Below are 27,031 nucleotides of genomic sequence, written 5' to 3'. Positions count from 1 at the left end.
AGGATTGTGATCTAGGAATCATTCCCTTTCCATTGGTGTGCCTATCTTTGAATAAGACCAACTCTACAACAAGTTATGGGCAAAAATCCATGTCCAAACTTTAAATGCGAATATCTCGCTTAAAACGCATCTAAAAGGTATCAAAGTCGGCACCTAATGGACAATTTTTGAACTCCAATATTTCTTGATCTAGACCACCTAGATGGCTGAAATTTCAGGATTGTGATCTAGGAATCATTCCCTTTCCATTGGTGTGCCTATCTTTGAATAAGACCAACTCTGCAACAAGTTATGGGCAAAAATCCATGTCCAAACTTTAAATGCGAATATCTCGCTTAAAACGCATCTAAAAGGTATCAAAGTCGGCACCTAATGGACAATTTTTGAACTCCAATATTTCTTGATCTAGACCACCTAGATGGCTGAAATTTCAGGATTGTGATCTAGGAATCATTCCCTTTCCATTGGTTGCCTATCTTTGAATAAGACCAACTCTACAACAAGTTATGGGCAAAAATCCATGTCCAAACTTTAAATGCGAATATCTCGCTTAAAACGCATCTAAAAGGTATCAAGTCGGCACCTAATGGACAATTTTTGAACTCCAATATTTCTTGATCTAGACCACCTAGATGGCTGAAATTTCAGGATTGTGATCTAGAAATCATTCCCTTTCCATTGGTGTGCCTATCTTTGAATAAGACCAACTCTACAACAAGTTATGGGCAAAAATCCATGTCCAAACTTTAAATGCGAATATCTCGCTTAAAACGCATCTAAAAGGTATAAAAGTCGGCACCTAATGGACAATTTTTGAACTCCAATATTTCTTGATCTAGACCACCTAGATGGCTGAAATTTCAGGATTGTGATCTAGGAATCATTCCCTTTCCATTGGTGTGCCTATCTTTGAATAAAACCAACTCTACAACAAGTTATGGGCAAAAATCCATGTCCAAACTTTAAATGCGAATATCTCGCTTAAAACGCATCTAAAAGGTATCAAAGTCGGCACCTAATGGACAATTTTTGAACTCCAATATTTCTTGGTCTAGACCACCTAGATGGCTGAAATTTCAGGATTGTGATCTAGGAATCATTCCCTTTCCATTGGTGTGCCTATCTTTGAATAAGACCAACTCTACAACAAGTTATGGGCAAAAATCCATGTCCAAACTTTAAATGCGAATATCTCGCTTAAAACGCATCTAAAAGGTATCAAAGTCGGCACCTAATGGACAATTTTTGAACTCCAATATTTCTTGATCTAGACCACCTAGATGGCTGAAATTTCAGGATTGTGATCTAGGAATCATTCCCTTTCCATTGGTGTGCCTATCTTTGAATAAGACCAACTCTACAACAAGTTATGGGCAAAAATCCATGTCCAAACTTTAAATGCGAATATCTCGCTTAAAACGCATCTAAAAGGTATCAAAGTCGGCACCTAATGGACAATTTTTGAACTCCAATATTTCTTGATCTAGACCACCTAGATGGCTGAAATTTCAGGATTGGGATCTAGGAATCATTCCCTTTCCATTGGTGTGCCTATCTTTTAATAAGACCAACTCTACAACAAGTTATGGGCAAAAATCCATGTCCAAACTTTAAATGCGAATATCTCGCTTAAAACGCATCTAAAAGGTATCAAAGTCGGCACCTAATGGACAATTTTTGAACTCCAATATTTCTTGATCTAGACCACCTAGATGGCTGAAATTTCAGGATTGTGATCTAGGAATCATTCCCTTTCCATTGGTGTGCCTATCTTTGAATAAGACCAACTCTACAACAAGTTATGGGCAAAAATCCATGTCCAAACTTTAAATGCGAATATCTCGCTTAAAACGCATCTAAAAGGTATCAAAGTCGGCACCTAATGGACAATTTTTGAACTCCAATATTTCTTGATCTAGACCACCTAGATGGCTGAAATTTCAGGATTGTGATCTAGGAATCATTCCCTTTCCATTGGTGTGCCTATCTTTGAATAAGACCAACTCTACAACAAGTTATGGGCAAAAATCCATGTCCAAACTTTAAATGCGAATATCTCGCTTAAAACGCATCTAAAAGGTATCAAAGTCGGCACCTAATGGACAATTTTTGAACTCCAATATTTCTTGATCTAGACCACCTAGATGGCTGAAATTTCAGGATTGTGATCTAGGAATCATTCCCTTTCCATTGGTGTGCCTATCTTTGAATAAGACCAACTCTACAACAAGGTATGGGCAAAAATCCATGTCCAAACTTTAAATGCGAATATCTCGCTTAAAACGCATCTAAAAGCTGTCAAAGTCGGCACCTAATGGACAATTTTTGAACTCCAATATTTCTTGATCTAGACCACCTAGATGGCTGAAATTTCAGGATTGTGATCTAGGAATCATTCCCTTTCCATTGGTTGCCTATCTTTGAATAAGACCAACTCTACAACAAGTTATGGGCAAAAATCCATGTCCAAACTTTAAATGCGAATATCTCGCTTAAAACCTCTAAAAGGTATCAAAGTCGGCACCTAATGGACAATTTTTGAACTCCAATATTTCTTGATCTAGACCACCTAGATGGCTGAAATTTCAGGATTGTGATCTAGGAATCATTCCCTTTCCATTGGTGTGCCTATCTTTGAATAAGACCAACTCTACAACAAGGTATGGGCAAAAATCCATGTCCAAACTTTAAATGCGAATATCTCGCTTAAAACGCATCTAAAAGCTGTCAAAGTCGGCACCTAATGGACAATTTTTGAACTCCAATATTTCTTGATCTAGACCACCTAGATGGCTGAAATTTCAGGATTGTGATCTAGAAATCATTCCCTTTCCATTGGTGTGCCTATCTTTGAATAAGACCAACTCTACAACAAGTTATGGGCAAAAATCCATGTCCAAACTTTAAATGCGAATATCTCGCTTAAAACGCATCTAAAAGGTATAAAAGTCGGCACCTAATGGACAATTTTTGAACTCCAATATTTCTTGATCTAGACCACCTAGATGGCTGAAATTTCAGGATTGTGATCTAGGAATCATTCCCTTTCCATTGGTGTGCCTATCTTTGAATAAGACCAACTCTACAACAAGTTATGGGCAAAAATCCATGTCCAAACTTTAAATGCGAATATCTCGCTTAAAACGCATCTAAAAGGTATCAAAGTCGGCACCTAATGGACAATTTTTGAACTCCAATATTTCTTGATCTAGACCACCTAGATGGCTAAAATTTCAGGATTGTGATCTAGGAATCATTCCCTTTCCATTGGTGTGCCTATCTTTGAATAAGACCAACTCTACAACAAGTTATGGGCAAAAATCCATGTCCAAACTTTAAATGCGAATATCTCGCTTAAAACGCATCTAAAAGGTATCAAAGTCGGCATCTAATGGACAATTTTTGAACTCCAATATTTCTTGATCTAGACCACCTAGATGGCTGAAATTTCAGGATTGTGATCTAGGAATCATTCCCTTTCCATTGGTGTGCCTATCTTTGAATAAGACCAACTCTACAACAAGTTATGGGCAAAAATCCATGTCCAAACTTTAAATGCGAATATCTCGCTTAAAACGCATCTAAAAGGTATCAAAGTCGGCACCTAATGGACAATTTTTGAACTCCAATATTTCTTGATCTAGACCACCTAGATGGCTGAAATTTCAGGATTGTGATCTAGGAATCATTCCCTTTCGATTGGTGTGCCTATCTTTGAATAAGACCAACTCTACAACAAGTTATGGGCAAAAATCCATGTCCAAACTTTAAATGCGAATATCTCGCTTAAAACGCATCTAAAAGGTATCAAAGTCGGCACCTAATAGACAATTTTTGAAGTCCAATATTTCTTGATCTAGACCACCTAGATGGCTGAAATTTCAGGATTGTGATCTAGGAATCATTCCCTTTCCATTGGTGTGCCTATCTTTGAATAAGACCAACTCTACAACAAGTTATGGGCAAAAATCCATGTCCAAACTTTAAATGCGAATATCTCGCTTAAAACGCATCTAAAAGGTATCAAAGTCGGCACCTAATGGACAATTTTTGAACTCCAATATTTCTTGATCTAGACCACCTAGATGGCTGAAATTTCAGGATTGTGATCTAGGAATCATTCCCTTTCCATTGGTGTGCCTATCTTTGAATAAGACCAACTCTACAACAAGTTATGGGCAAAAATCCATGTCCAAACTTTAAATGCGAATATCTCGCTTAAAACGCATCTAAAAGGTATCAAAGTCGGCACCTAATGGACAATTTTTGAACTCCAATATTTCTTGATCTAGACCACCTAGATGGCTGAAATTTCAGGATTGTGATCTAGGAATCATTCCCTTTCCATTGGTGTCCCTATCTCTGAATAAGACCAACTCTACAACAAGTTATGGGCAAAAATCCATGTCCAAACTTTAAATGCGAATATCTCGCTTAAAACGCATCTAAAAGGTATCAAAGTCGGCACCTAATGGACAATTTTTGAACTCCAATATTTCTTGATCTAGACCACCTAGATGGCTGAAATTTCAGGATTGTGATCTAGGAATCATTCCCTTTCCATTGGTGTGCCTATCTTTGAATAAGACCAACTCTACAACAAGTTATGGGCAAAAATCCATGTCCAAACTTTAAATGCGAATATCTCGCTTAAAACGCATCTAAAAGGTATCAAAGTCGGCATCTAATGGACAATTTTTGAACTCCAATATTTCTTGATCTAGACCACCTAGATGGCTGAAATTTCAGGATTGTGATCTAGGAATCATTCCCTTTCCATTGGTGTGCCTATCTTTTAATAAGACCAAATCTACAACAAGTTATGGGCAAAAATCCATGTCCAAACTTTAAATGCGAATATCTCGCTTAAAACGCATCTAAAAGGTATCAAAGTCGGCACCTAATGGACAATTTTTGAACTCCAATATTTCTTGATCTAGACCACCTAGATGGCTGAAATTTCAGGATTGTGATCTAGGAATCATTCCCTTTCCATTGGTGTGCCTATCTTTGAATAAGACCAACTCTACAACAAGTTATGGGCAAAAATCCATGTCCAAACTTTAAATGCGATAAAACGCATCTAAAAGGTATCAAAGTCGGCACCTAATGGACAATTTTTGAACTCCAATATTTCTTGATCTAGACCACCTAGATGGCTGAAATTTCAGGATTGTGATCTAGGAATCATTCCCTTTCCATTGGTGTGCCTATCTTTGAATAAGACCAACTCTACAACAAGTTATGGGCAAAAATCCATGTCCAAACTTTAAATGCGAATATCTCGCTTAAAACGCATCTAAAAGGTATCAAAGTCGGCATCTAATGGACAATTTTTGAACTCCAATATTTCTTGATCTAGACCACCTAGATGGCTGAAATTTCAGGATTGTGATCTAGGAATCATTCCCTTTCCATTGGTGTGCCTATCTTTGAATAAGACCAACTCTACAACAAGTTATGGGCAAAAATCCATGTCCAAACTTTAAATGCGAATATCTCGCTTAAAACGCATCTAAAAGGTATCAAAGTCGGCACCTAATGGACAATTTTTGAACTCCAATATTTCTTGATCTAGACCACCTAGATGGCTGAAATTTCAGGATTGTGATCTAGGAATCATTCCCTTTCCATTGGTGTGCCTATCTTTGAATAAGGCCAACTCTACAACAAGTTATGGGCAAAAATCCATGTCCAAACTTTAAATGCGAATATCTCGCTTAAAACGCATCTAAAAGGTATCAAAGTCGGCACCTAATGGACAATTTTTGAAGTCCAATATTTCTTGATCTAGACCACCTAGATGGCTGAAATTTCAGGATTGTGATCTAGGAATCATTCCCTTTCCATTGGTGTGCCTATCTTTGAATAAGACCAACTCTACAACAAGTTATGGGCAAAAATCCATGTCCAAACTTTAAATGCGAATATCTCGCTTAAAACGCATCTAAAAGGTATCAAAGTCGGCACCTAATGGACAATTTTTGAACTCCAATATTTCTTGATCTAGACCACCTAGATGGCTGAAATTTCAGGATTGTGATCTAGGAATCATTCCCTTTCCATTGGTGTGCCTATCTTTGAATAAGACCAACTCTACAACAAGTTATGGGCAAAAATCCATGTCCAAACTTTAAATGCGAATATCTCGCTTAAAACGCATCTAAAAGGTATCAAAGTCGGCACCTAATGGACAATTTTTGAACTCCAATATTTCTTGATCTAGACCACCTAGATGGCTGAAATTTCAGGATTGTGATCTAGGAATCATTCCCTTTCCATTGGTGTGCCTATCTCTGAATAAGACCAACTCTACAACAAGTTATGGGCAAAAATCCATGTCCAAACTTTAAATGCGAATATCTCGCTTAAAACGCATCTAAAAGGTATCAAAGTCGGCACCTAATGGACAATTTTTGAACTCCAATATTTCTTGATCTAGACCACCTAGATGGCTGAAATTTCAGGATTGTGATCTAGGAATCATTCCCTTTCCATTGGTGTGCCTATCTTTGAATAAGACCAACTCTACAACAAGTTATGGGCAAAAATCCATGTCCAAACTTTAAATGCGAATATCTCGCTTAAAACGCATCTAAAAGGTATCAAAGTCGGCAACTAATGGACAATTTTTGAACTCCAATATTTCTTGATCTAGACCACCTAGATGGCTGAAATTTCAGGATTGTGATCTAGGAATCATTCCCTTTCCATTGGTGTGCCTATCTTTTAATAAGACCAAATCTACAACAAGTTATGGGCAAAAATCCATGTCCAAACTTTAAATGCGAATATCTCGCTTAAAACGCATCTAAAAGGTATCAAAGTCGGCACCTAATGGACAATTTTTGAACTCCAATATTTCTTGATCTAGACCACCTAGATGGCTGAAATTTCAGGATTGTGATCTAGGAATCATTCCCTTTCCATTGGTGTGCCTATCTTTGAATAAGACCAACTCTACAACAAGTTATGGGCAAAAATCCATGTCCAAACTTTAAATGCGATAAAACGCATCTAAAAGGTATCAAAGTCGGCACCTAATGGACAATTTTTGAACTCCAATATTTCTTGATCTAGACCACCTAGATGGCTGAAATTTCAGGATTGTGATCTAGGAATCATTCCCTTTCCATTGGTGTGCCTATCTTTGAATAAGACCAACTCTACAACAAGTTATGGGCAAAAATCCATGTCCAAACTTTAAATGCGAATATCTCGCTTAAAACGCATCTAAAAGGTATCAAAGTCGGCACCTAATGGACAATTTTTGAACTCCAATATTTCTTGATCTAGACCACCTAGATGGCTGAAATTTCAGGATTCTGATCTAGGAATCATTCCCTTTCCATTGGTGTGCCTATCTTTGAATAAGACCAACTCTACAACAAGTTATGGGCAAAAATCCATGTCCAAACTTTAAATGCGAATATCTCGCTTAAAACGCATCTAAAAGGTATCAAAGTCGGCACCTAATGGACAATTTTTGAACTCCAATATTTCTTGATCTAGACCACCTAGATGGCTGAAATTTCAGGATTGTGATCTAGGAATCATTCCCTTTCCATTGGTGTGCCTATCTTTGAATAAGACCAACTGTACAACAAGTTATGGGCAAAAATCCATGTCCAAACTTTAAATGCGAATATCTCGCTTAAAACGCATCTAAAAGGTATCAAAGTCGGCACCTAATGGACAATTTTTGAACTCCAATATTTCTTGATCTAGACCACCTAGATGGCTGAAATTTCAGGATTGTGATCTAGGAATCATTCCCTTTCCATTGGTGTGCCTATCTTTGAATATGACCAACTCTACAACAAGTTATGGGCAAAAATCCATGTCCAAACTTTAAATGCGAATATCTCGCTTAAAACGCATCTAAAAGGTATCAAAGTCGGCACCTAATGGACAATTTTTGAACTCCAATATTTCTTGATCTAGACCACCTAGATGGCTGAAATTTCAGGATTGTGATCTAGGAATCATTCCCTTTCCATTGGTGTGCCTATCTTTGAATAAGACCAACTCTACAACAAGTTATGGGCAAAAATCCATGTCCAAACTTTAAATGCGAATATCTCGCTTAAAACGCATCTAAAAGGTATCAAAGTCGGCACCTAATGGACAATTTTTGAACTCCAATATTTCTTGATCTAGACCACCTAGATGGCTGAAATTTCAGGATTGTGATCTAGGAATCATTCCCTTTCCATTGGTGTGCCTATCTTTGAATAAGATCAACTCTACAACAAGTTATGGGCAAAAATCCATGTCCAAACTTTAAATGCGAATATCTCGCTTAAAACGCATCTAAAAGGTATCAAAGTCGGCACCTAATGGACAATTTTTGAACTCCAATATTTCTTGATCTAGACCACCTAGATGGCTGAAATTTCAGGATAGTGATCTAGGAATCATTCCCTTTCCATTGGTGTGCCTATCTTTGAATAAGACCAACTCTACAACAAGTTATGGGCAAAAATCCATGTCCAAACTTTAAATGCGAATATCTCGCTTAAAACGCATCTAAAAGGTATCAAAGTCGGCACCTAATGGACAGTTTTTGAACTCCAATATTTCTTGATCTAGACCACCTAGATGGCTGAAATTTCAGGATTGTGATCTAGGAATCATTCCCTTTCCATTGGTGTGCCTATCTTTGAATAAGACCAACTCTACAACAAGTTATGGGCAAAAATCCATGTCCAAACTTTAAATGCGAATATCTCGCTTAAAACGCATCTAAAAGGTATCAAAGTCGGCACCTAATGGACAATTTTTGAACTCCAATATTTCTTGATCTAGACCACCTAGATGGCTGAAATTTCAGGATTGTGATCTAGGAATCATTCCCTTTCCATTGGTGTGCCTATCTTTGAATAAGACCAACTCTACAACAAGTTATGGGCAAAAATCCATGTCCAAACTTTAAATGCGAATATCTCGCTTAAAACGCATCTAAAAGGTATCAAAGTCGGCACCTAATGGACAATTTTTGAACTCCAATATTTCTTGATCTAGACCACCTAGATGGCTGAAATTTCAGGATTGTGATCTAGGAATCATTCCCTTTCCATTGGTGTGCCTATCTTTGAATAAGACCAACTCTACAACAAGTTATGGGCAAAAATCCATGTCCAAACTTTAAATGCGAATATCTCGCTTAAAACGCATCTAAAAGGTATCAAAGTCGGCACCTAATGGACAATTTTTGAACTCCAATATTTCTTGATCTAGACCACCTAGATGGCTGAAATTTCAGGATTGTGATCTAGGAATCATTCCCTTTCCATTGGTGTGCCTATCTTTGAATAAGACCAACTCTACAACAAGTTATGGGCAAAAATCCATGTCCAAACTTTAAATGCGAATATCTCGCTTAAAACGCATCTAAAAGGTATAAAAGTCGGCACCTAATGGACAATTTTTGAACTCCAATATTTCTTGATCTAGACCACCTAGATGGCTGAAACTTCAGGATTGTGATCTAGGAATCATTCCCTTTCCATTGGTGTGCCTATCTTTGAATAAGACCAACTCTACAACAAGTTATGGGCAAAAATCCATGTCCAAACTTTAAATGCGAATATCTCGCTTAAAACGCATCTAAAAGGTATCAAAGTCGGCATCTAATGGACAATTTTTGAACTCCAATATTTCTTGATCTAGACCACCTAGATGGCTGAAATTTCAGGATTGTGATCTAGGAATCATTCCCTTTCCATTGGTGTGCCTATCTTTGAATAAGACCAACTCTACAACAAGTTATGGGCAAAAATCCATGTCCAAACTTTAAATGCGAATATCTCGCTTAAAACGCATCTAAAAGGTATCAAAGTCGGCACCTAATGGACAATTTTTGAACTCCAATATTTCTTGATCTAGACCACCTAGATGGCTGAAATTTCAGGATTGTGATCTAGGAATCATTCCCTTTCCATTGGTGTGCCTATCTTTGAATAAGACCAACTCTACAACAAGTTATGGGCAAAAATCCATGTCCAAACTTTAAATGCGAATATCTCGCTTAAAACGCATCTAAAAGGTATCAAAGTCGGCACCTAATGGACAATTTTTGAACTCCAATATTTCTTGATCTAGACCACCTAGATGGCTGAAATTTCAGGATTGTGATCTAGGAATCATTCCCTTTCCATTGGTGTGCCTATCTTTGAATAAGACCAACTCTACAACAAGTTATGGGCAAAAATCCATGTCCAAACTTTAAATGCGAATATCTCGCTTAAAACGCATCTAAAAGGTATCAAAGTCGGCACCTAATGGACAGTTTTTGAACTCCAATATTTCTTGATATAGACCACCTAGATGGCTGAAATTTCAGGATTGTGATCTAGGAATCATTCCCTTTCCATTGGTGTGCCTATCTTTGAATAAGACCAACTCTACAACAAGTTATGGGCAAAAATCCATGTCCAAACTTTAAATGCGAATATCTCGCTTAAAACGCATCTAAAAGGTATCAAAGTCGGCACCTAATGGACAATTTTTGAACTCCAATATTTCTTGATCTAGACCACCTAGATGGCTGAAATTTCAGGATTGTGATCTAGGAATCATTCCCTTTCCATTGGTGTGCCTATCTTTGAATAAGACCAACTCTACAATAAGTTATGGGCAAAAATCCATGTCCAAACTTTAAATGCGAATATCTCGCTTAAAACGCATCTAAAAGGTATCAAAGTCGGCACCTAATGGACAATTTTTGAACTCCAATATTTCTTGATCTAGACCACCTAGATGGCTGAAATTTCAGGATTGTGATCTAGGAATCATTCCCTTTCCATTGGTGTGCCTATCTCTGAATAAGACCAACTCTACAACAAGTTATGGGCAAAAATCCATGTCCAAACTTTAAATGCGAATATCTCGCTTAAAACGCATCTAAAAGGTATCAAAGTCGGCACCTAATGGACAATTTTTGAACTCCAATATTTCTTGATCTAGACCACCTAGATGGCTGAAATTTCAGGATTGTGATCTAGGAATCATTCCCTTTCCATTGGTGTGCCTATCTTTGAATAAGACCAACTCTACAACAAGTTATGGGCAAAAATCCATGTCCAAACTTTAAATGCGAATATCTCGCTTAAAACGCATCTAAAAGGTATCAAAGTCGGCACCTAATGGACAATTTTTGAACTCCAATATTTCTTGATCTAGACCACCTAGATGGCTGAAATTTCAGGATTGTGATCTAGGAATCATTCCCTTTCCATTGGTGTGCCTATCTTTTAATAAGACCAACTCTACAACAAGTTATGGGCAAAAATCCATGTCCAAACTTTAAATGCGAATATCTCGCTTAAAACGCATCTAAAAGGTATCAAAGTCGGCACCTAATGGACAATTTTCGAACTCCAATATTTCTTGATCTAGACCACCTAGATGGCTGAAATTTCAGGATTGTGATCTAGGAATCATTCCCTTTCCATTGGTGTGCCTATCTTTGAATAAGACCAACTCTACAACAAGTTATGGGCAAAAATCCATGTCCAAACTTTAAATGCGAATATCTCGCTTAAAACGCATCTAAAAGGTATCAAAGTCGGCACCTAATTGACAATTTTTGAACTCCAATATTTCTTGATCTAGACCACCTAGATGGCTGAAATTTCAGGATTGTGATCTAGGAATCATTCCCTTTCCATTGGTGTGCCTATCTTTGAATAAGACCAACTCTACAACAAGTTATGGGCAAAAATCCATGTCCAAACTTTAAATGCGAATATCTCGCTTAAAACGCATCTAAAAGGTATCAAAGTCGGCACCTAATGGACAATTTTTGAACTCCAATATTTCTTGATCTAGACCACCTAGATGGCTGAAATTTCAGGATTGTGATCTAGGAATTCCTTTTCCATTGGTGTGCCTATCTTTGAATAAGACCAACTCTACAACAAGTTATGGGCAAAAATCCATGTCCAAACTTTAAATGCGAATATCTCGGTTTAAACGCATCTAAAAGGTATCAAAGTCGGCACCTAATGGACAGTTTTTGAACTCCAATATTTCTTGATCTAGACCACCTAGATGGCTGAAATTTCAGGATTGTGATCTAGGAATCATTCCCTTTCCATTGGTGTGCCTATCTTTGAATAAGACCAACTCTACAACAAGTTATGGGCAAAAATCCATGTCCAAACTTTAAATGCGAATATCTCGCTTAAAACGCATCTAAAAGGTATCAAAGTCGGCACCTAATGGACAATTTTTGAACTCCAATATTTCTTGATCTAGACCACCTAGATGGCTGAAATTTCAGGATTGTGATCTAGGAATCATTCCCTTTCCATTGGTGTGCCTATCTTTGAATAAGACCAACTCTACAACAAGTTATGGGCAAAAATCCATGTCCAAACTTTAAATGCGAATATCTCGCTTAAAACGCATCTAAAAGGTATCAAAGTCGGCACCTAATGGACAATTTTTGAACTCCAATATTTCTTGATCTAGACCACCTAGATGGCTGAAATTTCAGGATTGTGATCTAGGAATCATTCCCTTTCCATTAGTGTGCCTATCTTTGAATAAGACCAACTCTACAACAAGTTATGGGCAAAAATCCATGTCCAAACTTTAAATGCGAATATCTCGCTTAAAACGCATCTAAAAGGTATCAAAGTCGGCACCTAATGGACAATTTTTGAACTCCAATATTTCTTAATCTAGACCACCTAGATGGCTGAAATTTCAGGATTGTGATCTAGGAATCATTCCTTTTCCATTGGTGTGCCTATCTTTGAATAAGACCAACTCTACAACAAGTTATGGGCAAAAATCCATGTCCAAACTTTAAATGCGAATATCTCGCTTAAAACGCATCTAAAAGGTATCAAAGTCGGCACCTAATGGACAATTTTTGAACTCCAATATTTCTTGATCTAGACCACCTAGATGGCTGAAATTTCAGGATTGTGATCTAGGAATCATTCCCTTTCCATTGGTGTGCCTATCTTTGAATAAGACCAACTCTACAACAAGTTATGGGCAAAAATCCATGTCCAAACTTTAAATGCGAATATCTCGCTTAAAACGCATCTAAAAGGTATCAAAGTCGGCACCTAATGGACAATTTTTGAACTCCAATATTTCTTGATCTAGACCACCTAGATGGCTGAAATTTCAGGATTGTGATCTAGGAATCATTTCCTTTCCATTGGTGTGCCTATCTTTGAATAAGACCAACTCTACAACAAGTTATGGGCAAAAATCCATGTCCAAACTTTAAATGCGAATATCTCGCTTAAAACGCATCTAAAAGGTATCAAAGTCGGCACCTAATGGACAGTTTTTGAACTCCAATATTTCTTGATCTAGACCACCTAGATGGCTGAAATTTCAGGATTGTGATCTAGGAATCATTCCCTTTCCATTGGTGTGCCTATCTTTGAATAAGACCAACTCTACAACAAGTTATGGGCAAAAATCCATGTCCAAACTTTAAATGCGAATATCTCGCTTAAAACGCATCTAAAAGGTATCAAAGTCGGCACCTAATGGACAATTTTTGAACTCCAATATTTCTTGATCTAGACCACCTAGATGGCTGAAATTTCAGGATTGTGATCTAGGAATCATTCCCTTTCCATTAGTGTGCCTATCTTTGAATAAGACCAACTCTACAACAAGTTATGGGCAAAAATCCATGTCCAAACTTTAAATGCGAATATCTCGCTTAAAACGCATCTAAAAGGTATCAAAGTCGGCACCTAATGGACAATTTTTGAACTCCAATATTTCTTGATCTAGACCACCTAGATGGCTGAAATTTCAGGATTGTGATCTAGGAATCATTCCCTTTCCATTGGTGTGCCTATCTTTGAATAAGACCAACTCTACAACAAGTTATGGGCAAAAATCCATGTCCAAACTTTAAATGCGAATATCTCGCTTAAAACGCATCTAAAAGGTATCAAAGTCGGCACCTAATGGACAATTTTTGAACTCCAATATTTCTTAATCTAGACCACCTAGATGGCTGAAATTTCAGGATTGTGATCTAGGAATCATTCCTTTTCCATTGGTGTGCCTATCTTTGAATAAGACCAACTCTACAACAAGTTATGGGCAAAAATCCATGTCCAAACTTTAAATGCGAATATCTCGCTTAAAACGCATCTAAAAGGTATCAAAGTCGGCACCTAATGGACAATTTTTGAACTCCAATATTTCTTGATCTAGACCACCTAGATGGCTGAAATTTCAGGATTGTGATCTAGGAATCATTCCCTTTCCATTGGTGTGCCTATCTTTGAATAAGACCAACTCTACAACAAGTTATGGGCAAAAATCCATGTCCAAACTTTAAATGCGAATATCTCGCTTAAAACGCATCTAAAAGGTATCAAAGTCGGCACCTAATGGACAGTTTTTGAACTCCAATATTTCTTGATCTAGACCACCTAGATGGCTGAAATTTCAGGATTGTGATCTAGGAATCATTCCCTTTCCATTGGTGTGCCTATCTTTGAATAAGACCAACTCTACAACAAGTTATGGGCAAAAATCCATGTCCAAACTTTAAATGCGAATATCTCGCTTAAAACGCATCTAAAAGGTATCAAAGTCGGCACCTAATGGACAATTTTTGAACTCCAATATTTCTTGATCTAGACCACCTAGATGGCTGAAATTTCAGGATTGTGATCTAGGAATCATTCCCTTTCCATTAGTGTGCCTATCTTTGAATAAGACCAACTCTACAACAAGTTATGGGCAAAAATCCATGTCCAAACTTTAAATGCGAATATCTCGCTTAAAACGCATCTAAAAGGTATCAAAGTCGGCACCTAATGGACAATTTTTGAACTCCAATATTTCTTGATCTAGACCACCTAGATGGCTGAAATTTCAGGATTGTGATCTAGGAATCATTCCCTTTCCATTAGTGTGCCTATCTTTGAATAAGACCAACTCTACAACAAGTTATGGGCAAAAATCCATGTCCAAACTTTAAATGCGAATATCTCGCTTAAAACGCATCTAAAAGGTATCAAAGTCGGCACCTAATGGACAATTTTTGAACTCCAATATTTCTTGATCTAGACCACCTAGATGGCTGAAATTTCAGGATTGTGATCTAGGAATCATTCCCTTTCCATTAGTGTGCCTATCTTTGAATAAGACCAACTCTACAACAAGTTATGGGCAAAAATCCATGTCCAAACTTTAAATGCGAATATCTCGCTTAAAACGCATCTAAAAGGTATCAAAGTCGGCACCTAATGGACAATTTTTGAACTCCAATATTTCTTGATCTAGACCACCTAGATGGCTGAAATTTCAGGATTGTGATCTAGGAATCATTCCCTTTCTATTGGTGTGCCTATCTTTGAATAAGACCAACTCTACAACAAGTTATGGGCAAAAATCTATGTCCAAACTTTAAATGCGAATATCTCGCTTAAAACGCATCTAAAAGGTATCAAAGTCGGCACCTAATGGACAATTTTTGAACTCCAATATTTCTTGATCTAGACCACCTAGATGGCTGAAATTTCAGGATTGTGATCTAGGAATCATTCCCTTTCTATTGGTGTGCCTATCTTTGAATAAGACCAACTCTACAACAAGTTATGGGCAAAAATCCATGTCCAAACTTTAAATGCGAATATCTCGCTTAAAACGCATCTAAAAGGTATCAAAGTCGGCACCTAATGGACAATTTTTGAACTCCAATATTTCTTGGTCTAGACCACCTAGATGGCTGAAATTTCAGGATTGTGATCTAGGAATCATTCCCTTTCCATTGGTGTGCCTATCTTTGAATAAGACCAACTCTACAACAAGTTATGGGCAAAAATCCATGTCCAAACTTTAAATGCGAATATCTCGCTTAAAACGCATCTAAAAGGTATCAAAGTCGGCACCTAATGGACAATTTTTGAACTCCAATATTTCTTGATCTAGACCACCTAGATGGCTGAAATTTCAGGATTGTGATCTAGGAATCATTCCCTTTCCATTGGTGTGCCTATCTTTGAATAAGACCAACTCTACAACAAGTTATGGGCAAAAATCCATGTCCAAACTTTAAATGCGAATATCTCGCTTAAAACGCATCTAAAAGGTATCAAAGTCGGCACCTAATGGACAATTTTTGAACTCCAATATTTCTTAATCTAGACCACCTAGATGGCTGAAATTTCAGGATTGTGATCTAGGAATCATTCCCTTTCCATTGGTGTGCCTATCTTTGAATAAGACCAACTCTACAACAAGTTATGGGCAAAAATCCATGTCCAAACTTTAAATGCGAATATCTCGCTTAAAACGCATCTAAAAGGTATCAAAGTCGGCACCTAATGGACAATTTTTGAACTCCAATATTTCTTGATCTAGACCACCTAGATGGCTGAAATTTCAGGATTGTGATCTAGGAATCATTCCCTTTCCATTGGTGTGCCTATCTTTGAATAAGACCAACTCTACAACAAGTTATGGGCAAAAATCCATGTCCAAACTTTAAATGCGAATATCTCGCTTAAAACGCATCTAAAAGGTATCAAAGTCGGCACCTAATGGACAGTTTTTGAACTCCAATATTTCTTGATCTAGACCACCTAGATGGCTGAAATTTCAGGATTGTGATCTAGGAATCATTCCCTTTCCATTGGTGTGCCTATCTTTGAATAAGACCAACTCTACAACAAGTTATGGGCAAAAATCCATGTCCAAACTTTAAATGCGAATATCTCGCTTAAAACGCATCTAAAAGGTATCAAAGTCGGCACCTAATGGACAATTTTTGAACTCCAATATTTCTTGATCTAGACCACCTAGATGGCTGAAATTTCAGGATTGTGATCTAGGAATCATTCCCTTTCTATTGGTGTGCCTATCTTTGAATAAGACCAACTCTACAACAAGTTATGGGCAAAAATCTATGTCCAAACTTTAAATGCGAATATCTCGCTTAAAACGCATCTAAAAGGTATCAAAGTCGGCACCTAATGGACAATTTTTGAACTCCAATATTTCTTGATCTAGACCACCTAGATGGCTGAAATTTCAGGATTGTGATCTAGGAATCATTCCCTTTCTATTGGTGTGCCTATCTTTGAATAAGACCAACTCTACAACAAGTTATGGGCAAAAATCCATGTCCAAACTTTAAATGCGAATATCTCGCTTAAAACGCATCTAAAAGGTATCAAAGTCGGCACCTAATGGACAATTTTTGAACTCCAATATTTCTTGGTCTAGACCACCTAGATGGCTGAAATTTCAGGATTGTGATCTAGGAATCATTCCCTTTCCATTGGTGTGCCTATCTTTGAATAAGACCAACTCTACAACAAGTTATGGGCAAAAATCCATGTCCAAACTTTAAATGCGAATATCTCGCTTAAAACGCATCTAAAAGGTATCAAAGTCGGCACCTAATGGACAATTTTTGAACTCCAATATTTCTTGATCTAGACCACCTAGATGGCTGAAATTTCAGGATTGTGATCTAGGAATCATTCCCTTTCCATTGGTGTGCCTATCTTTGAATAAGACCAACTCTACAACAAGTTATGGGCAAAAATCCATGTCCAAACTTTAAATGCGAATATCTCGCTTAAAACGCATCTAAAAGGTATCAAAGTCGGCACCTAATGGACAATTTTTGAACTCCAATATTTCTTAATCTAGACCACCTAGATGGCTGAAATTTCAGGATTGTGATCTAGGAATCATTCCCTTTCCATTGGTGTGCCTATCTTTGAATAAGACCAACTCTACAACAAGTTATGGGCAAAAATCCATGTCCAAACTTTAAATGCGAATATCTCGCTTAAAACGCATCTAAAAGGTATCAAAGTCGGCACCTAATGGACAATTTTTGAACTCCAATATTTCTTGATCTAGACCACCTAGATGGCTGAAATTTCAGGATTGTGATCTAGGAATCATTCCCTTTCCATTGGTGTGCCTATCTTTGAATAAGACCAACTCTACAACAAGTTATGGGCAAAAATCCATGTCCAAACTTTAAATGCGAATATCTCGCTTAAAACGCATCTAAAAGGTATCAAAGTCGGCACCTAATGGACAGTTTTTGAACTCCAATATTTCTTGATCTAGACCACCTAGATGGCTGAAATTTCAGGATTGTGATCTAGGAATCATTCCCTTTCCATTGGTGTGCCTATCTTTGAATAAGACCAACTCTACAACAAGTTATGGGCAAAAATCCATGTCCAAACTTTAAATGCGAATATCTCGCTTAAAACGCATCTAAAAGGTATCAAAGTCGGCACCTAATGGACAATTTTTGAACTCCAATATTTCTTGATCTAGACCACCTAGATGGCTGAAATTTCAGGATTGTGATCTAGGAATTCCTATTCCATTGGTGTGCCTATCTTTGAATAAGACCAACTCTACAACAAGTTATGGGCAAAAATCCATGTCCAAACTTTAAATGCGAATATCTCGCTTAAAACGCATCTAAAAGGTATCAAAGTCGGCACCTAATGGACAATTTTTGAACTCCAATATTTCTTGATCTAGACCACCTAGATGGCTGAAATTTCAGGATTGTGATCTAGGAATCATTCCCTTTCCATTGGTGTGCCTATCTTTGAATAAGACCAACTCTACAACAAGTTATGGGCAAAAATCCATGTCCAAACTTTAAATGCGAATATCTCGCTTAAAACGCATCTAAAAGGTATCAAAGTCGGCACCTAATGGACAACTTTTGAACTCCAATATTTCTTGATCTAGACCACCTAGATGGCTGAAATTTCAGGATTGTGATCTAGGAATCATTCCCTTTCCATTGGTGTGCCTATCTTTGAATAAGACCAACTCTACAACAAGTTATGGGCAAAAATCCATGTCCAAACTTTAAATGCGAATATCTCGCTTAAAACGCATCTAAAAGGTATCAAAGTCGGCACCTAATGGACAATTTTTGAACTCCAATATTTCTTGATCTAGACCACCTAGATGGCTGAAATTTCAGGATTGTGATCTAGGAATCATTCCCTTTCCATTAGTGTGCCTATCTTTGAATAAGACCAACTCTACAACAAGTTATGGGCAAAAATCCATGTCCAAACTTTAAATGCGAATATCTCGCTTAAAACGCATCTAAAAGGTATCAAAGTCGGCACCTAATGGACAATTTTTGAACTCCAATATTTCTTGATCTAGACCACCTAGATGGCTGAAATTTCAGGATTGTGATCTAGGAATCATTCCCTTTCCATTGGTGTGCCTATCTTTGAATAAGACCAACTCTACAACAAGTTATGGGCAAAAATCTATGTCCAAACTTTAAATGCGAATATCTCGCTTAAAACGCATCTAAAAGGTATCAAAGTCAGCACCTAATGGACAATTTTTGAACTCCAATATTTCTTGATCTAGACCACCTAGATGGCTGAAATTTCAGGATTGTGATCTAGGAATTCCTATTCCATTGGTGTGCCTATCTTTGAATAAGACCAACTCTACAACAAGTTATGGGCAAAAATCCATGTCCAAACTTTAAATGCGAATATCTCGCTTAAAACGCATCTAAAAGGTATCAAAGTCGGTACCTAATGGACAATTTTTGAACTCCAATATTTCTTGATCTAGACCACCTAGATGGCTGAAATTTCAGGATTGTGATTTAGGAATCATTCCCTTTCCATTGGTGTGCCTATCTTTGAATAAGACCAACTCTACAACAAGTTATGGGCAAAAATCCATGTCCAAACTTTAAATGCGAATATCTCGCTTAAAACGCATCTAAAAGGTATCAAAGTCGGCACCTAATGGACAATTTTTGAACTCCAATATTTCTTGATCTAGACCACCTAGATGGCTGAAATTTCAGGATTGTGATCTAGGAATCATTCCCTTTCCATTAGTGTGCCTATCTTTGAATAAGACCAACTCTACAACAAGTTATGGGCAAAAATCCATGTCCAAACTTTAAATGCGAATATCTCGCTTAAAACGCATCTAAAAGGTATCAAAGTCGGCACCTAATGGACAATTTTTGAACTCCAATATTTCTTGATCTAGACCACCTAGATGGCTGAAATTTCAGGATTGTGATCTAGGAATCATTCCCTTTCCATTGGTGTGCCTATCTTTGAATAAGACCAACTCTACAACAAGTTATGGGCAAAAATCTATGTCCAAACTTTAAATGCGAATATCTCGCTTAAAACGCATCTAAAAGGTATCAAAGTCAGCACCTAATGGACAATTTTTGAACTCCAATATTTCTTGATCTAGACCACCTAGATGGCTGAAATTTCAGGATTGTGATCTAGGAATCATTCCCTTTCCATTGGTGTGCCTATCTTTGAATAAGACCAACTCTACAACAAGTTATGGGCAAAAATCCATGTCCAAACTTTAAATGCGAATATCTCGCTTAAAACGCATCTAAAAGGTATCAAAGTCGGTACCTAATGGACAATTTTTGAACTCCAATATTTCTTGATCTAGACCACCTAGATGGCTGAAATTTCAGGATTGTGATTTAGGAATCATTCCCTTTCCATTGGTGTGCCTATCTTTGAATAAGACCAACTCTACAACAAGTTATGGGCAAAAATCCATGTCCAAACTTTAAATGCGAATATCTCGCTTAAAACGCATCTAAAAGGTATCAAAGTCGGCACCTAATGGACAATTTTTGAACTCCAATATTTCTTGATCTAGACCACCTAGATGGCTGAAATTTCAGGATTGTGATCTAGGAATCATTCCCTTTCCATTGGTGTGCCTATCTTTGAATAAGACCAACTCTACAACAAGTTATGGGCAAAAATCCATGTCCAAACTTTAAATGCGAATATCTCGCTTAAAACGCATCTAAAAGGTATCAAAGTCGGCACCTAATGGACAATTTTTGAACTCCAATATTTCTTAATCTAGACCACCTAGATGGCTGAAATTTCAGGATTTTGATCTAGGAATCATTCCTTTTCCATTGGTGTGCCTATCTTTGAATAAGACCAACTCTACAACAAGTTATGGGCAAAAATCCATGTCCAAACTTTAAATGCGAATATCTCGCTTAAAACGCATCTAAAAGGTATCAAAGTCGGCACCTAATGGACAATTTTTGAACTCCAATATTTCTTGATCTAGACCACCTAGATGGCTGAAATTTCAGGATTGTGATCTAGGAATCATTCCCTTTCCATTGGTGTGCCTATCTTTGAATAAGACCAACTCTACAACAAGTTATGGGCAAAAATCCATGTCCAAACTTTAAATGCGAATATCTCGCTTAAAACGCATCTAAAAGGTATCAAAGTCGGCACCTAACTCCAATATTTCTTGATCTAGACCACCTAGATGGCTGAAATTTCAGGATTGTGATCTAGGAATCATTCCCTTTCCATTGGTGTGCCTATCTTTGAATAAGACCAACTCTACAACAAGTTATGGGCAAAAATCCATGTCCAAACTTTAAATGCGAATATCTCGCTTAAAACGCATCTAAAAGGTATCAAAGTCGGCACCTAATGGACAATTTTTGAACTCCAATATTTCTTGATCTAGACCACCTAGATGGCTGAAATTTCAGGATTGTGATCTAGGAATCATTCCCTTTCCATTGGTGTGCCTATCTTTGAATAAGACCAACTCTACAAAAAGTTATGGGCAAAAATCCATGTCCAAACTTTAAATGCGAATATCTCGCTTAAAACGCATCTAAAAGGTATCAAAGTCGGCACCTAATGGACAGTTTTTGAACTCCAATATTTCTTGATCTAGACCACCTAGATGGCTGAAATTTCAGGATTGTGATCTAGGAATCATTCCCTTTCCATTGGTGTGCCTATCTTTGAATAAGACCAACTCTACAACAAGGTATGGGCAAAAATCCATGTCCAAACTTTAAATGCGAATATCTCGCTTAAAACGCATCTAAAAGGTATCAAAGTCGGCACCTAATGGACAATTTTTGAACTCCAATATTTCTTGATCTAGACCACCTAGATGGCTGAAATTTCAGGATTGTGATCTAGGAATCATTCCCTTTCCATTGGTGTGCCTATCTTTGAATAAGACCAACTCTACAACAAGTTATGGGCAAAAATCCATGTCCAAACTTTAAATGCGAATATCTCGCTTAAAACGCATCTAAAAGGTATCAAAGTCGGCACCTAATGGACAGTTTTTGAACTCCAATATTTCTTGATCTAGACCACCTAGATGGCTGAAATTTCAGGATTGTGATCTAGGAATCATTCCCTTTCCATTGGTGTGCCTATCTTTGAATAAGACCAACTCTACAACAAGGTATGGGCAAAAATCCATGTCCAAACTTTAAATGCGAATATCTCGCTTAAAACGCATCTAAAAGGTATCAAAGTCGGCACCTAATGGACAATTTTTGAACTCCAATATTTCTTGATCTAGACCACCTAGATGGCTGAAATTTCAGGATTGTGATCTAGGAATCATTCCCTTTCCATTGGTGTGCCTATCTTTGAATAAGACCAACTCTACAACAAGTTATGGGCAAAAATCCATGTCCAAACTTTAAATGCGAATATCTCGCTTAAAACGCATCTAAAAGGTATCAAAGTCGTCACCTAATGGACAATTTTTGAACTCCAATATTTCTTGATCTAGACCACCTAGATGGCTGAAATTTCAGGATTGTGATCTAGGAATCATTCCCTTTCCATTGGTGTGCCTATCTTTGAATAAGACCAACTCTACAACAAGTTATGGGCAAAAATCCATGTCCAAACTTTAAATGCGAATATCTCGCTTAAAACGCATCTAAAAGGTATTAAAGTCGGCACCTAGTGGACAGTTTTTGAACTCCAATATTTCTTGATGTAGACCACCTAGATGGCTGAAATTTCAGGATTGTGATCTAGGAATCATTCCCTTTCCATTGGTGTGCCTATCTTTGAATAAGACCAACTCTACAACAAGTTATGGGCAAAAATCCATGTCCAAACTTTAAATGCGAATATCTCGCTTAAAACGCATCTAAAAGGTATCAAAGTCGGCACCTAATGGACAGTTTTTGAACTCCAATATTTCTTGATCTAGACCACCTAGATGGCTGAAATTTCAGGATTGTGATCTAGGAATCATTCCCTTTCCATTGGTGTGCCTATCTTTGAATAAGACCAACTCTACAACAAGGTATGGGCAAAAATCCATGTCCAAACTTTAAATGCGAATATCTCGCTTAAAACGCATCTAAAAGGTATCAAAGTCGGCACCTAATGGACAATTTTTGAACTCCAATATTTCTTGATCTAGACCACCTTGATGGCTGAAATTTCAGGATTGTGATCTAGGAATCATTCCCTTTCCATTGGTGTGCCTATCTTTGAATAAGACCAACTCTACAACAAGTTATGGGCAAAAATCCATGTCCAAACTTTAAATGCGAATATCTCGCTTAAAACGCAACTAAAAGGTATCAAAGTCGGCACCTAACTTCAATATTTCTTGATCTAGACCACCTAGATGGCTGAAATTTCAGGATTGTGATCTAGGAATCATTCCCTTTCCATTGGTGTGCCTATCTTTGAATAAGACCAACTCTACAACAAGTTATGGGCAAAAATCCATGTCCAAACTTTAAATGCGAATATCTCGCTTAAAACGCATCTAAAAGGTATCAAAGTCGGCACCTAATGGACAATTTTTGAACTCCAATATTTCTTGATCTAGACCACCTAGATGGCTGAAATTTCAGGATTGTGATCTAGGAATCATTCCCTTTCCATTGGTGTGCCTATCTTTGAATAAGACCAACTCTACAACAAGTTATGGGCAAAAATCCATGTCCAAACTTTAAATGCGAATATCTCGCTTAAAACGCATCTAAAAGGTATCAAAGTCGGCACCTAATGGACAGTTTTTGAACTCCAATATTTCTTGATCTAGACCACCTAGATGGCTGAAATTTCAGGATTGTGATCTAGGAATCATTCCCTTTCCATTGGTGTGCCTATCTTTGAATAAGACCAACTCTACAACAAGGTATGGGCAAAAATCCATGTCCAAACTTTAAATGCGAATATCTCGCTTAAAACGCATCTAAAAGGTATCAAAGTCGGCACCTAATGGACAATTTTTGAACTCCAATATTTCTTGATCTAGACCACCTAGATGGCTGAAATTTCAGGATTGTGATCTAGGAATCATTCCCTTTCCATTGGTGTGCCTATCTTTGAATAAGACCAACTCTACAACAAGTTATGGACAAAAATCCATGTCCAAACTTTAAATGCGAATATCTCGCTTAAAACGCATCTAAAAGGTATCAAAGTCGGCACCTAATGGACAATTTTTGAACTCCAATATTTCTTGATCTAGACCACCTAGATGGCTGAAATTTCAGGATTGTGATTTAGGAATCATTCCCTTTCCATTGGTGTGCCTATCTTTGAATAAGACCAACTCTACAACAAGTTATGGGCAAAAATCCATGTCCAAACTTTAAATGCGAATATCTTGCTTAAAACGCATCTAAAAGGTATCAAAGTCGGCACCTAATGGACAGTTTTTGAACTCCAATATTTCTTGATCTAGACCACCTAGATGGCTGAAATTTCAGGATTGTGATCTAGGAATCATTCCCTTTCCATTGGTGTGCCTATCTTTGAATAAGACCAACTCTACAACAAGTTATGGGCAAAAATCCATGTCCAAACTTTAAATGCGAATATCTCGCTTAAAACGCATCTAAAAGGTATCAAAGTCGGCACCTAATGGACAGTTTTTGAACTCCAATATTTCTTGATCTAGACCACCTAGATGGCTGAAATTTCAGGATTGTGATCTAGGAATCATTCCCTTTCCATTGGTGTGCCTATCTTTGAATAAGACCAACTCTACAACAAGTTATGGGCAAAAATCCATGTCCAAACTTTAAATGCGAATATCTCGCTTAAAACGCATCTAAAAGGTATCAAAGTCGGCACCTAATGGACAATTTTTGAACTCCAATATTTCTTGATCTAGACCACCTTGATGGCTGAAATTTCAGGATTGTGATCTAGGAATCATTCCCTTTCCATTGGTGTGCCTATCTTTGAATAAGACCAACTCTACAACAAGTTATGGGCAAAAATCCATGTCCAAACTTTAAATGCGAATATCTCGCTTAAAACGCATCTAAAAGGTATCAAAGTCGGCACCTAATGGACAATTTTTGAACTCCAATATTTCTTGATCTAGACCACCTAGATGGCTGAAATTTCAGGATTGTGATCTAGGAATCATTCCCTTTCCTTTCCATTGGTGTGCCTATCTTTGAATAAGACCAACTCTACAACAAGTTATGGGCAAAAATCCATGTCCAAACTTTAAATGCGAATATCTCGCTTAAAACGCATCTAAAAGGTATCAAAGTCGGCACCTAATGGACAGTTTTTTGAACTCCAATATTTCTTGATCTAGACCACCTAGATGGCTGAAATTTCAGGATTGTGATCTAGGAATCATTCCCCTTTCCATTGGTGTGCCTATCTTTGAATAAGACCAACTCTACAACAAGGTATGGGCAAAAAATCCATGTCCAAACTTTAAATGCGAATATCTCGCTTAAAACGCATCTAAAAGGTATCAAAGTCGGCACCTAATGGACAATTTTTGAACTCCAATATTTCTTGATCTAGACCACCTAGATGGCTGAAATTTCAGGATTGTGATCTAGGAATCATTCCCTTTCCATTGGTGTGCCTATCTTTGAATAAGACCAACTCTACAACAAGTTATGGGCAAAAATCCATGTCCAAACTTTAAATGCGAATATCTCGCTTAAAACGCATCTAAAAGGTTTCAAAGTCGGCACCTAATGGACAATTTTTGAACTCCAATATTTCTTGATCTAGACCACCTAGATGGCTGAAATTTCAGGATTGTGATCTAGGAATCATTCCCTTTCCATTGGTGTGCCTATCTTTGAATAAGACCAACTCTACAACAAGGTATGGGCAAAAATCCATGTCCAAAACTTTAAATGCGAATATCTCGCTTAAAACGCATCTAAAAGGTATCAAAGTCGGCACCTAATGGACAATTTTTGAACTCCAATATTTCTTGATCTAGACCACCTAGATGGCTGAAATTTCAGGATTGTGATCTAGGAAATCATTCCCTTTCCATTGGTGTGCCTATCTTTGAATAAGACCAACTCTACAACAAGTTATGGGCAAAAATCCCATGTCCAAACTTTAAATGCGAATATCTCGCTTAAAACGCATCTAAAAGGTATCAAAGTCGGCACCTAATGGACAATTTTTGAACTCCAATATTTCTTGATCTAGACCACCTAGATGGCTGAAATTTCAGGATTGTGATCTAGGAATCATTCCCTTTCCATTGGTGTGCCTATCTTTGAATAAGACCAACTCTACAACAAGTTATGGGCAAAAATCCATGTCCAAACTTTAAATGCGAATATCTCGCTTAAAACGCATCTAAAAGGTATCAAAGTCGGCATCTAGTGGACAGTTTTTGAACTCCAATATTTCTTGATGTAGACCACCTAGATGGCTGAAATTTCAGGATTGTGATCTAGGAATCATTCCCTTTCCATTGGTGTGCCTATCTTTGAATAAGACCAACTCTACAACAAGTTATGGGCAAAAATCCATGTCCAAACTTTAAATGCGAATATCTCGCTTAAAACGCATCTAAAAGGTATCAAAGTCGGCACCTAATGGACAATTTTTGAACTCCAATATTTCTTGATCTAGACCACCTAGATGGCTGAAATTTCAGGATTGTGATCTAGGAATCATTCCCTTTCCATTGGTGTGCCTATCTTTGAATAAGACCAACTCTACAACAAGTTATGGGCAAAAATCCATGTCCAAACTTTAAATGCGAATATCTCGCTTAAAACGCATCTAAAAGGTATCAAAGTCGGCACCTAATGGACAATTTTTGAACTCCAATATTTCTTGATCTAGACCACCTAGATGGCTGAAATTTCAGGATTGTGATCTAGGAATCATTCCCTTTCCATTGGTGTGCCTTTCTTTGAATAAGACCAACTCTACAACAAGTTATGGGCAAA

This window comes from Eupeodes corollae, chromosome 3 (assembly GCF_945859685.1).
Source record: "Eupeodes corollae chromosome 3, idEupCoro1.1, whole genome shotgun sequence".
NCBI lineage: Eukaryota > Metazoa > Arthropoda > Insecta > Diptera > Syrphidae > Eupeodes > Eupeodes corollae.
Note: the sequence above shows the minus strand (reverse complement) of the source record.